Source organism: Acinonyx jubatus, chromosome B1 (assembly GCF_027475565.1).
Source record: "Acinonyx jubatus isolate Ajub_Pintada_27869175 chromosome B1, VMU_Ajub_asm_v1.0, whole genome shotgun sequence".
Lineage (NCBI taxonomy): Eukaryota > Metazoa > Chordata > Mammalia > Carnivora > Felidae > Acinonyx > Acinonyx jubatus.
This window is the reverse complement of record NC_069382.1, coordinates 152,946,623-152,961,833: the sequence shown is the minus strand read 5'-3', so window position 1 is coordinate 152,961,833 and position 15,211 is coordinate 152,946,623. Positions and strand designations below refer to the sequence as shown.

The following is a 15,211-nucleotide window of genomic DNA, read 5'->3' as shown; positions in this document are numbered from 1 at the left end:
GAAATCAAGGCTTAGAAAGAGTAAATAACTGGCTTAAGGCCCTTAAATTAAACAATGACAAGGTCAAAGCTAAAACCTAATTTAGGGCCTTCTGATTCCACATTCCATAACACTGCTGATGGTCCTACTCTAAAATGTTCCTAGGATTGTCTGTGAATCCTGGCTGGCTTCATGATACAAGTTACTAGTTTAAAAAAAAAAAAAAAAACACTCTGGCAGTGGGGTGATGGGATAAGTAAATTTCTATCCATTCCATTCAGTTCCAGCTAAAGAAATACACATTTGTCTTTAAGCAGCCAGGAATACTAAAAAAAATCACTGAGTTTCTAGTCTAGTTCTGGAACTAACCAGCTCTTATCTTGGGCAAGTAATTTCATCTCTCTGGGCCTTAAAAGCAAATTATTTATAAAACAAAATATTGTAATTGATGGCCTCTAAATTCTCTCCCAGCTTAAGAAATTCATGAAACAGTAGCCTGATGCTGTATTCACTACAAATATGACCTCAGGCCAATGATGGCAAATTCACATGTTAGGTACAACAGCCATTTATTCCATACTATCCCAAGACAGTATTAGTGAATGCCTGTTGTATCCATGTAATCAAACACTTTCACTCTCAAAATTACTTTGGTTTTAAAGACAAATTTAATCACTTTATACATACATGTAGGAAAGATCAATGCTGGGTCAGACTGAAATATTTACATATCAGTCAGAGTACTGATAATAATAACAACGATTTCTTTTTTTTTTTTTTTTAATTTTTAATGTTTATTCCATTTTTGAGAGAGAGAGAGACAGAGCATGAGTAGGGGAGGAGCAGATAAAGAGAGGGACACAGAATCCAAAGCAGGCTCCAGCCTTTGAGCTGTCAGCACAGAGCCCAATGCAGGGCTTAAACTCACAAACCAGGAGATCATGACCTGAGCCGAAGTGGGATGCTTAACCGACTGAGCTACCTAGGTGCTCCTAACAACAATTTCTACACTTACAAGAACAAGCATGATGTCTTGGAACCTTTTTATACATTATTTCATGTTATTGCTAAGAGGATGATCTCTTGAGTCAGATTGCTGGATTGACTTACTAACTACCTAAGTTACCAAAAATCTGTTTCCTTACCTAAATAAATACAGACAGTGACAGAGAAGAGGTCTTGCTATAGGATCTAAATTAGAAATTCAGAGCAAGTGCTTCAAATAGTGCTGGTAAATAGAACTTATCAATATACATTAGGTATTATTATTCCCAAACAAATATATGAGGCAGATCACACCAGACCTATTTTTACAGCCTCTCATCTAAGCTTTCTGAAAGGTTTAAAATCTTACCTAAGAGGTGACATATTTTCCTTCATTCAACTTTCTAATGAGCTCAGCCCTTTCTTCTCATGGGCTTATAGATTACACCCTCATTGCCTCAATCACTCTTTCTGTCATTTTCCAAATGGCTGCCTCCATTACAATTTAGAGTCTCAGTTTAAATGCCCCTTCTTCAGAGAAGTACTTTCTGATCCATCAATACCAACTGAGCTACAAAACCCAAGTCCTATTACTTTCTGTTACATTGCTCTATTCTTCTTTTTCACAGCATGGTTCTCAATGTTCAGTTATTTTATTTGATAGGTTGCCAGTTGGTACACATTTTCTCCACTAGACTAGACACTCAAGAAAGTCGAGAATCTAGTCAATCTTTTTCATTATGGTACACCAAATATTAAAACACAGTACCTGGAGCATAATAAGCACTTTAATAGTTTTTTTTTAATTTAATGCTTATTTATTTTTAAGAGAGAGAGAGAGAGAGGAGCAGAGAGGAGAGAGAGAATCCCAAGCAGGCTCTGTGCTGTCAGTGCAGAGCCCAACACAGGGCTCGATCTCACAAACTGTGAGATCATGACCTGAGCTGAAATCAAGAGTTGGACGCTTAACTCACTAAGCCACCCATGCGCCCCAGCACTTTAATGAATTTTTAAAAGGAGTTTGGGTGTGCGTTTGTTCAGTGAATAGACAAATTGTAAGTGCCTAATTCAGGATTCACATCTACGTCTACCCATCTCACGTTCTGTCCACACTATGCAACATGCTTTGGCAGCTCCTTCCTTATACCGCACCTCTATGTTAGTTGATTAACTCAGGAAATCTTGTGGGAACATTAGAAAACCACTAGAAATAAGCTTGCTACTAGATTCCTTAAAACACAATTCCTGGGGCGCCTGAGTGGCTCAGTTAGTCCTCTGACTCTTGTTTCGACTCAGGTCATCAACTCACAGTTTGTGTGTTCGAGCCCCATGTCAAGCTCTGTACTGACAGTGTGGAATCTGCTTGGGATTCTCTGTCTCCCTCTCTCTCTGCCCCTCCCCTGGTCACTCTCTGTCTCTCTCTCTCTCTCTCTCTCTCAAAATAAATAATAAACATTTTTTAAAAAGCCACGCAATTCCTAGTTAATCCTCTAGTCTGTCTACAGATAGGACAAGAAATAGTTGTATTAGGTTTAGCCTCGTGAAGATACCATTTTGTAGCTCAGTATCAGTTAAATAATTTCTAGCCCAGGAGAATTATTCATCCATTTATAAAGATGTGTCTTCTTGGGATTCAATTTTCCACTATATACATAGCTAATATGGTTAGGAAAAGAAAATGATTTAGAGGCAAAGAAAGAACTAAGAAATAAGAACAAAAGGAAATTCTGCAAAGGTGGGTATTTATCACAAGTATCTGGGAATAAATGAAAGAAATTAATTTTTACTAAATCTTACTTGAGATTTTACATCTGTGCAAATGATATTATGAATTATAATTTTCCTTTGTTTTATTCTGATTTGCTTAGGTTAGGTTAAGAGATAATGTCTGTATTAATATTGCATTGATATAATTCAAGAATCATTACTATATGAAAGATAAAATGAACTAAAGCAATTATATCTGAATAAACAATATTTAATGACCAAAAATAAGTAATATGTGAGATGGTCATGATTTTACCTCTTTTTAGCAAAAGTTACTTTTGTTCCTTTATTTTTTTAGTAGGCAGTTGGCAACCTAGTTTCATGGTCTCCCAGGGACTGGGTTCTTTAAATAAAGATTAAATTAGATACCGCAGCTGATTCCAGTGTTTAAGAAAATTTATCTCTACATTTTCCCTAATTTTCTACATCATACTTAGTTTAGATCTTAGCATCTTGAATGCTGTACATTTTATATTTTAAACAGATAATTGAATAAAATTGCAACTAAGAATTAATTAACTCTTTGAAATGATCTCTCTCCTTCCTGTTCTTCCATGAATCATACACTGGAAGAAACATCCTTTGCAGGATGGGAAGATGAGCAGGAGAGACTGTTCAGTCAGTTTTCCCATTAACAGACAGGCCAGTTGAAATTACTTCCCAGACTTGATTTGGCCTGCAGCCAGATGGTTGATACTGTTAATAGAGAAAACATCTGTTTACCCTAATGTGTTAGTTTACCGTGCTTGGAGGCCATCAACATGAGCTGCTGTGCACAGGTCTTATGAAAGGAGTGAATAATTTTTTTTTTCATTTGGAAGTCAATAACACATAGAGGAATCTTGTTTTACAGTCCCCATATTAGGCCGTGCTCAGACCCTGAAGATAAAGAATTACTGATAAACCTGGGACTCCACAGTTTGCTCATTAATTCCAAATAAGTATTTCCCCTCTTTCAGTCCTGAGTGAAATCAGAAGACTTTATATTCTTATGCAATTAAAATAAAGCAATTAATAAGAAAAACATAAACATTACACATGATTAATCAGCAAATTCAACAAAATCACCTATTATTTAGTTTTTCTGTAATTGCATTAGAACAGCAGCCTGGACTTTTTTTGCATCTAAAACAGAAATGCCTAATTTAAATATTTACAGAGGCCTCCTTAAACTCACTGATGGTACCAGTAAGTCATCACTGTGAATTGATGCCTCACTGCCAACTGTATAAATGTGTGAGAAAAAAAGACAAGGAATTAGAGTATCTCTTCAAAAATTTGGAAATACCATGTTCCAAGAAGTTCTTATGAAGGTCATAATGTGACCAAACTCCTGCAGTATCTTAGGTAATTATGCAAACCTTCATAAATAATTATTAGTTATTGAAGTACAAGGAAAACAAGTTTGAGTTTATATGGAGAAGGTCATCCCTTAAATGTAGACTGTCTCATTGCTTTGTGGGATAGGTTAATGAAAAATGTACTTGCTCACCACAGCAAGAATCAGGGCATGAACTAAAGCCATAAAACTTTTATGGAACCTGTCCACAGATACCACATTGCTTTCTTTGCCTTTCCTCTTTGCAGTACACTTGATAGGAAAAAGCTAAGTGCGGTACCAACATTTCAGTTATTTTGCTTTGGAGCTGAAGCAAAGAGTCCTTCTGACGGTTTTACTGACTGCAGGTTTGGTGGGAGGTAAGGCCACGCTTCATGTAGTGTTGCAAGTATGAAGTATAAATCAGGTTTCATAAATATGCCCATTTGGTGTACTCAATTGACTGTAAAATAATTATGCTCTGCTGTGTAATTGTTGTGCTGTGGAAGAAAGCAGGACTTCTAAACATTTAACGGAAAATGATTATGCGACCTGAATTAAGGCTGTATTTTCTCCCACCATCTTCTGGATAGCAACAAAAGCATTTTGTAACAACTTCATCCAAAATCTACAGGATGCAAGGTTACCTAGGTATTAGTTGTTGTTTTTCTTTGTGTCTTTTAATAATTGTTTCTGGGTATCTATTTGTCCTCTTGTCCTACAATTTTAGATCCAGGACATAACTGTAGCACATTTTAGTGAAAGTATCAGAAATTTCTTTTACTTTAGCAGCATTTTACTGACCAACCAAAGGGTGAGATGCAAGGTAAGGGGAGAAAATATTTAGAGAAGCTAAAATATTTTGTTTAGTCCTATTGTTCTGCTTTAAAAAAAAAACACCTTACACTGGAAACTTGGCAGTTTATGTTTCAAAGTTTATGTTTCACCTGGGACACTCTGGACATATTAAGAGTACAAACATTTCACATACACCTTGAAATGTAGGTCCAATGATATGGGTAGCATCCATTTACCATTCATGGCATAGACTAACAGAACTATTTAGGCTCTGTGCCCTTTGTTATGTCTATCGAACTAAGGAAAAAAAAATTATATTAGAAAGTAAGTGAGGATTTTCAATTGTAAAATATTCAGCTCTGTGCTCTTCTCTGTTTATAAGATCAATAAGTATCCATTGTATAAAACATACGGCAAGTTACCCACAGTCTTATTGTTAATACTTCTATTTGCCAAATGTACACTTAAATATGAAAATATTTTTCCCATGTCAAATCGTCAAGTTCTGAACATGTGCCAGTCAGTATGTGGTCATGTTTCTCAGTACACTGAGCAACGGTTTGGAAGTGAACCAGGGGGTAGCATGTCCTAGTTTATAAATGCTATAGTCTGGGTATATTAAAGTTCCTTTAGAAACATTATTTCATTCTTTGGCCTTTCATACCTAAATTTGCTATATGTTTTTATATTTTTCACATGAATCTAGAATCATGAATCATTTCTCATATGAATCTAGAAGTAAACTAGGAAAATAGCAACGTGTGACCTCTTCTGTCCATCACTGTTAGTTTCCTTTAAAAAAAAAAAATAGGATTCTCCCCAGCTTAAGTTTATCAATTCTATTTTGTGATCTCTATTGCAACATGTTACCAGTTGCAACCAATCTAATATACAAATCTCAGGACTTTCACATTTATTTGTTCCATATACGGAAACCTATTTCATAATCTTTTTCTTATTGACCTTAAATTTTGCAGTATCTGAGGAACTTTGGCGTGTCTAGGGTGAAGCCAGTATTTTCATGTCTGGGTTTCTTCAAAGACCATCACAATCTATGGGATGGTACTTTGAAGTTTATCATTTTTCTAGTCGGCCTTTGAGTCTTCAGGGGCCAAGCGTTTAATATTTCTTTAATCTGGAGCCAAAATGACTTCCTGCTCCAGTGCTGGCCTCAATTATGGTGCTAAAAAATTATCTTCTCTTAATTAAAGGAATCACAGTGCTGTCTTAGAGCACAGAACATTACTTTTCAAGGGGGGATGACCATCTTCAGGTAAACGTAAAATACTTTGCTTTTATATCATTTCTGGCCAGATTTTTGAAATAAGGATAATTTCTGGGCATTTAATATGTAAATAACATAGTAAATATCTAGAAATAATCTAATTAAGAAGACAGAGGCTAAAGATTCAAAAGAGGATGGAGTCAACATATCAGTTCTAAAAGTAATAATTTACTTAAATTGTGCGTTTTTCTGGAAAAAGAAGATAACACTAGACTATGTTTCAGGAAAGTTGATTAGAATTACTTGGTGATAATGCAACATTGCTCCCTCATTTAGACATCATTCAAAAATTTATAGAATGCTTACAATATGCAAAGTATTATCTGGTTGAATGACCAATTTTCCTCATATATTATTCCCTTAGGTGAAATACTTGTCTTTGGAGGCAACTTCATTCTTATAATCTCAATTCTTCAGAAAAGTTCTATTAAGTGTATTCAGTATTTCTGTTAGAGCAGCGCTCTCCAATGAAATTTCTGTGATAATAGAAATACTCTATAATCTATGCTGTTCCATATAGTAACTACTGGCACATGTAGCTATTATGCATTTGAAATGTGGTTAGTACAGCTAAAGAACAGAATGTTTACTTTTGTTAATTATAATTTAAATTTAAATAGTCACATGTAGCTAGTACTGTACTGTATAGTGCAGACATCCATACAAATTCTCAACATATCATGCAGGCATGATCATTAAGAAAAGTCGATAAAAATATTTTTGTGTGTGCCTACAAGAGATCCATTTTAGACCTAAAGACACCTGCAGATTGAAAGTGAGAGGATGGAGAAACATGCATCATGCAAATGAACAGCAAAAGAAAACCAGAGTAGCAATACTTGACGTTGGACAAAATAGACTTTAAAGCAAAGACTGTAACAAGAGACAAAAGAAGGGTACTATATAATAATAAAGGGGACAATCCAACAAGAAAATACAGCAAGTGTAAATATTTATGCACCCAACATACAAGCACCCAAATACATAAATCAGTTAATAACAAACATAAAGGAACTAACAGATAATAAATAATAATAGGGGACTTTAACACTCTACTTACATCAATGGACAGATGAACTAAACAGAACATTAACAAGGAAGCAATGGCTTTGAATGACACACTGGAACAGATGGGTTTAACAGATACATTCAGAACATTCCATCCTAAAACAGCAAAATACACATTCTTTTCAAGTGGATATGGAACATTCTCCAGAATAGATCACATACTAGTCCACAAAACAAACTTTGACGAATTCAAGTAGATCAAAATCATACCATGCATATTTTCTGACCACAATATTATGAAACTAGAAGTCAACCACAAGGACAATTCTGAAAAAACTACAAATACATGGAGCTTAAATAACATGCTACTAAACGATGAATGGGTCAACCACGAATAAAGGAAGAAATGAAAAAGTACATGGAAACAAATGAAAATGAAAACAAAATAGTCTAAAACCTCTGAGATGCAACAAAAGTGGTTCTAAGAAGGAATTTTATAGGAATACAGACCTACTCAAGAATCAAGAACAATCTCAAATAAACAATCTAAACTTATACCTAAAGGACCTAGAGAAAGAACAACAAACAAAACCTAACACCAGTAGAAGGAAGGAAATAATAAAGATTAGAGTAGAAATAAATGATATAGAAACTAAAAATAATAGAACAGATCAATGAAACCAGGAGCTGGTTCTTTGAAAAAATCAACAAAATTGATATATCTTTACCCAGACTTATCAAGATGAAAAGAAAAAGGACTCAAACAAAATAAAAGAGAGGAGAAATGACAACCAACATCATAGAAGTACAAATAATTATAAGACAATAATATGAACTATGTCAACAGATTGGACAACCTACAAGAAATAGATAAATTATTAGAAACATATAAACTACCAAAACAGAAACAGGAAGAAATAGAAAATTTGAACAGACTGATTACCAGCCAAGGAGACTGAATCAGTAATCAAAAAACTCACAACAAACAAAAGTCCTGACCCAGATGGCTTCACAGGAAAATTCTACCAAACAGTTAAAGAAGAGTTAATAACTTTTCTTCTCAAACTATTGCAAAAAATAAAAAAGAAAGGAAAACTTCCAAATCCATTCTATGAGGCCAATGTTACCTCAATACCAAAACCAGATAGAGACACCACTAAAAAAGAAACTACAGGCCAATATCCCTGATGAACATAGATTTGAAAATTCTCAATAAAATACTAGCAAATCAAATTTTACAATACATTAAAAAAATTATCACCACGATCAAGTGGGATTTATTCCTGGGTTTCAAGGGTGGTTCCACATCCGCAAATCAATCAATGCAATACATCACATCAGTAAGAGGAAGGATAAGGACCGCATAATCATTTCAACAGATGCAGAAAAAGCATTTTATGAAGTACAATATCCATTCATAATAAAACCCTCAACAAAACAGGGTTAGAAGGAACTTACTTCAACATAATAAAGTCCATCTATGAAAAACCAACGGTTAACATCATCCTTAATGGAGAAAATCTGAGAGCTTTCCCCTAAGGTCAGGAACAAGACCAGGATGACCAGGATGACCAACATAGTACTAGAAGTACCAGCCACAGCCATCAGACAACAAAAAGAAATAAAAGGAATCCAAATCAGTAAGGAAAAAGTAAAACTTTCACAATTTGCAGATGACATAATACTACATAGACAACAAAGACTCCACCAAAAAACTGCCGGAACCGATAAACAAACTCAGTAAAGTTGCAGAATACAAAATCAATGCACAGAAATCTGTTGCATTTCTCTACACTAATAATGAAGCAGCAGAAAGAGAAATTAAGGAAACAATCATATTTACAATTGTACCCAAAGTAACAAAATTAACAAAATATCTAGGAATAAACCTAACCAAAGATGTGAAAGATCTGTACTTTGAAAACTATAAAACACTGATGAAAGAAATTCAAGACAACACAAAGAAATGCGAAGACATTCCATGCTCATGGATTGAAAGAACAAATATTGTTAAAATGTCTATACTCCCCAAAGCAATGTACATATTTAATGTTATCCCTATCAAAATACCAACAGCATTTTTCACAGAGCTAGAACAAAAAAACCTAAAATACGCATGGAACTGCAAAAGACTCTGTCTGAATAGACAAAGTGATCTTAAAAAACAAAAAAAGAAAAGAAAAACTCGAGGCATCACAGTTCTGGACTTTGAGTTATATTACAAACCTGTAGTAATTAAAATAGAGTACTGGCATAAAAATAGGCATATGGATCAATATAATAGAATAGAACATCCAGAAAGAAACCTCCAATTATTTGGTCAATAATCTTTGACAAAGTAGGAAAGAATATCCAATGGGAAAAATGCAGTATCTTAAACAAATGGTATTGAGAACACTGGACGGCTACGTGCAAAAGAATGAAATTAGACCACTTTCTTACACCATATGCAAAATAAACCCAAATGGATTAAAGACCTAAATGTGAGAAAGGAAGCCATAAAAATCCTAGAAGAGAACACAGAGTAACTTCTTTGACATCAGCCATAGCAACCTCTTTCTAAATATGTCTCCCAAGTAGGGAAACAAAAACGAAAAGCAAATTCTGGAACTACATCAAAGCAAAACGCTTCTGCAGGCCAAGGGAAACAATCAACAAAGGTAAAAGGCAACCTACAGAATGGGAGAAGATATGCTCAAGTGACATATCTAGTAAAGGGTTAGTATCAAAAATATATAAAGAACTTATAAAACTCAACATCCCTCCAAAAACTAATCCAAGTAAAAAATAGACAAACAACATGAACAGATATTTCTCAAAGAAGATACCCAGAATATTAACTCACCAGCAACCCTCCAGTCATTTCTAGTGATGAGGGTAATGGATGTTAAGTCCTCCCTGCTCTTTCAGTGCGCCCTACTCTATGTACACATTCTTTGATGTTCCAGGGAAATCATAATTATAGACATGTGTGATATCGTGGACATTGAGACCTCAAGATGTCAAATCTGAAGCAATCAATATTCTTACTCTACCTGTTTTAAACTTTTCTAATGTTCTCTCTTGGCCATCTGTTTTCTGTCACCGTGAAGGGACTCTCACCAATCCATGTCGCAGAATTGGGTCACTTGATGAGCAAACTTTTCTGCTGACAAACATTATGACTTTGTCCTTGGGAGACAAGTTTTCAAAAAACACTTGGATATGAGATCATTTCTCTTCTTCTGTGGTGACAATTACGTTTTGTTTCATGGTACTTATAGCAACAAGATCCAAAGTACCAACATATACAATCATTGGCTCTTTCAAATAAAATTGTGCAAGTCCACGGACAGCATATGACCACGTTGCACTTGTCATAATAGTCTGCCTGTCTGGTGCACATCTAATAAAATCGTTATTATCTGGGGTCAAATCCCATGTCTAGCTTCTTATCGACTTCATCTAATACCAAGTAGGTTATGCTTCTGAGATTGGAACAGTTACTCATTTGTAAATCATTCAGTCTTCCAGGAGTTACAATAATATCTACTCCTTTTTTCAGTTATTGTATTTTTCCATTTCTATCTCCACCACCATATATACAAACACTTTTAAGGCCTTTATATGAATACATAGAACATTCTGCTTCTACGTGAAGACCTAATTGCCTAGTGGGTGTAAGAACTAACATTCTGGGTCCGTTCTTTTTTTTCTCTAATTATGGGCTGTAAGTCAAGATGGATAATCCAGGCACTAAGTAGGACAACGTCTTCCCTGTTCCAGTTTGGGCTAATCCTATAAGATCTTTTCCTTGTAGAACTATTGGCCGTGCCTGCATTGAAAAACATCCTCAAATTTACAGTAGGACTGGGTATATGACACTTCTGACCATCTTTCAAGTCATCACACATTATATCAAAATTTTCTTTCCTCCAAGTGTCTACTTGCACTTGGACACTGAACTTGTTGTTTCTGACTCCATGTAAAGTTTTTCTTAACTGGAGGTAAATCTTCCCATTCCCTCTCTCCATTTCAAAGCATTTTCTCCAATTTGATCCCAATCAGTGAATAGCTGATTCTCTGTAACATTACTATCTGTCCTTACATGTCTTCCCACAGAAGGTTGGAATGCAACAATATCAATTCTGGGCTTTGCATTGTAATTTTAGTGGGTTTTTTTTGTTTGTTTGTTTTTTGTTTTTTTTTAGAAAATTATCTGTCACTGTTTTGGCTTCTTCTTCATTGCCTTGCTGCCAAAAATTTTGACCTGTGCATGGAGATAATCTTTGATTATCTGTATTTTCCTGTTTGTTGTACTTTGGAGGTCTTTTTTTTTTAAGAGGCTTTTTTTTTTTTAATGTTCATTTACTTTTGAGAGAAAGAGAGACAGAGAGCGTCGCGTGGGTGGCTCAGTCAGTTGAGCATCCGATTTTGGCTCAGGTCATGATCTCACGGTTTGTGGGTTCAAGTCCCATGTCAAGCTCTGTGCTGACCGCTCAGAGCCTGGAGCCTGCTCAGGATTCTTTCTCTCCCTCTCTCTCTCTGCCCCTCCGCTACTTGCTCTCTCTCTCTCTCTCTCTCAAAAATAAATAAACTTTAAAAAAAGAGAGAGGGAGGGGCGCCTGGGTGGCGCAGTCGGTTAAGCGTCGACTTCAGCCAGGTCACGATCTCGCGGTTCGTGAGTTCGAGCCCCGCGTCAGGCTCTGGGCTGATGGCTCGGAGCCTGGAGCTTGTTTCCGATTCTGTGTCTCCCTCTCTCTCTGCCCCTCCCCCATTCATGCTCTGTCTCTCTCTGTCCCAAAAATAAATAAACGTTGAAAAAAAAAAAAAAAAGAGAGGGAGAGACAGAGCGCAAGCAGGATGGGGGCAGAGAGCGGGGGAGGTACAGAATCTGAAGCTGGCTCCAGGCTCTGAGCTGTCAGCCCAGAGCCCAGTGCGGGGCAGGAACTCACGAACTCATGAACTGTGAGATCACGACCTCAGCTGAAGTAAGAGCTTCACCGGAGCCACCAAGGCACCCCTGGAGGTCTCTGATTTTTGACGCACCACGACCAATGACAGCGCTGACCCACACGTGCTTCAATCCAAACCGGAGCGGCGGTTCGCAGGGGTTCCTCTAGCCGCCACCTCTGTCGCCCCTAGGGGCCCCCCAGACCTCATCAGTTTGGATCCTCCGCAGGCCTCCTATCCAGAGCCCGGGACATCGCCAAGCTTGGACGAGAAGCAACGACCCAGGAGGAGGCGGGGGAGCCTACTTTTTGCCTTGACCTGAACGGGATACCCGAGCAAGATCCGGCTCCTCCGATGCCCCTCGCCTCGACTCTGCAACACTCCACCGAGTCGTGGCGGGTACGTCCCAGCAGGAGCTGCTGACGGAGCCCGCTTGATGCTCTTTCAGATAACATTTTAATTCAGAAACCCGGACGACTCATTCATTACGCTTGGGTGTATTTTCATAACATAAAGAGAGATTTACTTGTGGCAAAATTTAAACTATATATGCTTAAGAGAAACTGTGCCTGAGAGAGACTAAAACATGGCTTATCAATGTAAAAAGTCAGTTTTTAATTGTTCTCCTCCACCTTTATTGAACATCAGATACAATCTCAGGGTTTTTGCACTGACTGTTTGCTACATTTTTATCTCCTAATCTCCTTCAAGTCTGCACCAATATTACCTTCTGAGTGAGGTCAACTCTAACCACCTTTTCAAGAGCTAATCTCACTCGTCCCTCAAAATTTCCAAATTCCCATATCCTGCTCCATTTTTCTCCACAAAATTTATTCCTTTCGAACATACTATAAAATTGATTCAATTTATTCATCTGCTATTTTATTTTTGTGTCCTCTAAATAACCTCTAAATGAGATTCGTAAAAGCAAATAATCTGGGTCATTTTTTTTTCTCACTGATGTATCACCAGCTCCAGGACATAACCAGGCAATTTGTAGCCCTTAATAAATATTAGCTACTGTCCAAAAGACTTACTGAATTGTCTAATTCACTGATTGGGGGTATTGAACTTTTCTATAAAGGAACATAAAGTATATATCTTTACAGGATATACAGACTTTACAGGATGCATAGGCTTTCTGTTGCAAATTCTCCAAAAAAATGTAAAAGCTTTCTTAGCTGGCAGACCATATAAAAACAGACTGTGGGTCAGATTTGGACCATGGGCCGTAATTTGCCAAACTTCAGCCCAATTCGATGTAGAGACGCAACAGAAAAGGACCCACGAGATGATTAGCCCTAGAATTGTTTGTATTTGATATTGTGAACATTTTTGTGATTATATGTGTTGTACCAACTTCCTTTAACTAAAAACGAAATACTGTTGTGGCAAATTCAGTCAGAATGGCTGGAAAGCAATCTAACTTGGCAACCTGTACCCTTTTCATTCCCCAGTCCACCAGAACATTGTTATTCTGTCTCTTATAAAACATTACTATTAAAGTAGTGTTTAGTCCTTAGCTTTTTAATAGATCATGACCCCCACTTAAGAAACCAATAAAGGTTATGAACTTTTTTCTCACCACACGTATGCATATACCCATAATTTTGCACACTGATTTTAAGGGTTTATAAATTAAGCCCGTTTCTTAAGAATCTCTTCTCTTTTTAGATTTGTTGTCTCTGTGGCTCATAGTTGCTTTGTGTATTTAAAAGAATGTAAACATTTGCTTTAAATGGCCTTTCTTTCCAATTTATTATTAAATAGCACAGTAGAAAATGTCAAAGAACTGTAATCAAACATGGTACCTACTAACTCATCAAATACTTAAAAGCATATGTGACCTGAAATGATATATCAGGCAAATAATTCCTTCAGTAATCAGGGTTTCATTTTAATGGGGAAACAATTTTTTTGTCGTTGCTTTTATTTGTTTTTACTAATCAAGTCCATAGCATCTTTAGACTCCTCTAGGTTGATAAGATCCTCATTCTTTCATTTTGAGAGTTGAAAGTCTTAGTATAAACCAAAGCAAGAGCATAACAAGTGTCAATATTCTTTTGTTATCTTACCGGTGTCACCAAGAAGTCTAGGAACTGGACTTCTCTCTTCTCTGGTTTTCTAACTTGAACCATTACTACTTTCACAACAGCATATTCTATAAAAGAGGTGTGCAAAGATAGCCAGGTGACCAATCTGAGTTTTCAGTGTTGAGTTCAGGTCTACATCCATAGATATCATCAGAGCCACAACACTCCACTGTGGGTAAGGTACTGGCAGGCAGAGAGGGGCATGTAAACTGATTGGTTACTGATGATATTTAAGCATTGCTTTCCCCAAATAAATTACTTCGCGAAGAAAAGTGTTTAAATAAAGTTGTTTGTAGTTATAACTCTAATAGTAATTCACTGCCATTTAGTGGGAATTCATGAGTGACCAGGAAAGAGTGAACTTGCAGGGGGGACTGAAAGTCCTCCAGTGTAACTCCATGCGAACATGTTGGTCATGAGAGTATCAGCCGTCAAGTGTGTCTCTGCAAAAAACAAAAAATGATGAGGGCCACTAATCTAGAGAAAATATCCTTCGTTATAGTACATATACACTCAGCGTCCTTATTAAGGAAAAATGCCACACATATTCACTAATGTTAATGGACATCCTGTTTAATAATTCCCAGAGATATAAGAAGTAATTTGACTGCTTAGGCTCAAAAATATATGAGCTAAAAATTATTCAGTTACCTGATTAATCACAGTCTATTTACTGAGGCTTTGAGGGAGGAAATGAAGATAAAGTTGTGGCAAAGCACAGCCAAGATTAACAATGTCAAGGTCAAATTCACATGTGTTGCTTGGAAATGACAGAAGTTACAATAAGAAGAAAAACTATAAGAGAACTAGGATAATGATAATCTATAAACAGATTTAAATAGGAATGGATTGCTGTCAGAAAGAGAAAGAAAGAAAGAAAGAAAGAAAGAAAGAAAGAAAGAAAGAAAGGGAGGAAGACAACTGATTTATGTATTTGATGATTCATAAATCCCATTGCCCTTTGGGAAAACATCTCTTAGTCTTCTTTTGTCACATTTTTAGATAAAGAAAAAAAGAAAATATATCCCATTAGCCAAATACTAGATA

General features: G+C 36.3%; 1 pseudogene; it reads right to left on the bottom strand.

Moving 5' to 3' along the window:
- The window catches only part of LOC106971623 (probable ATP-dependent RNA helicase DDX43), an 80,326-nt pseudogene extending 66,117 nt beyond the window's left edge, over window positions 1–14,209 (bottom strand).
- Between the last annotated feature and the right edge of the window lie 1,002 nt (window positions 14,210–15,211).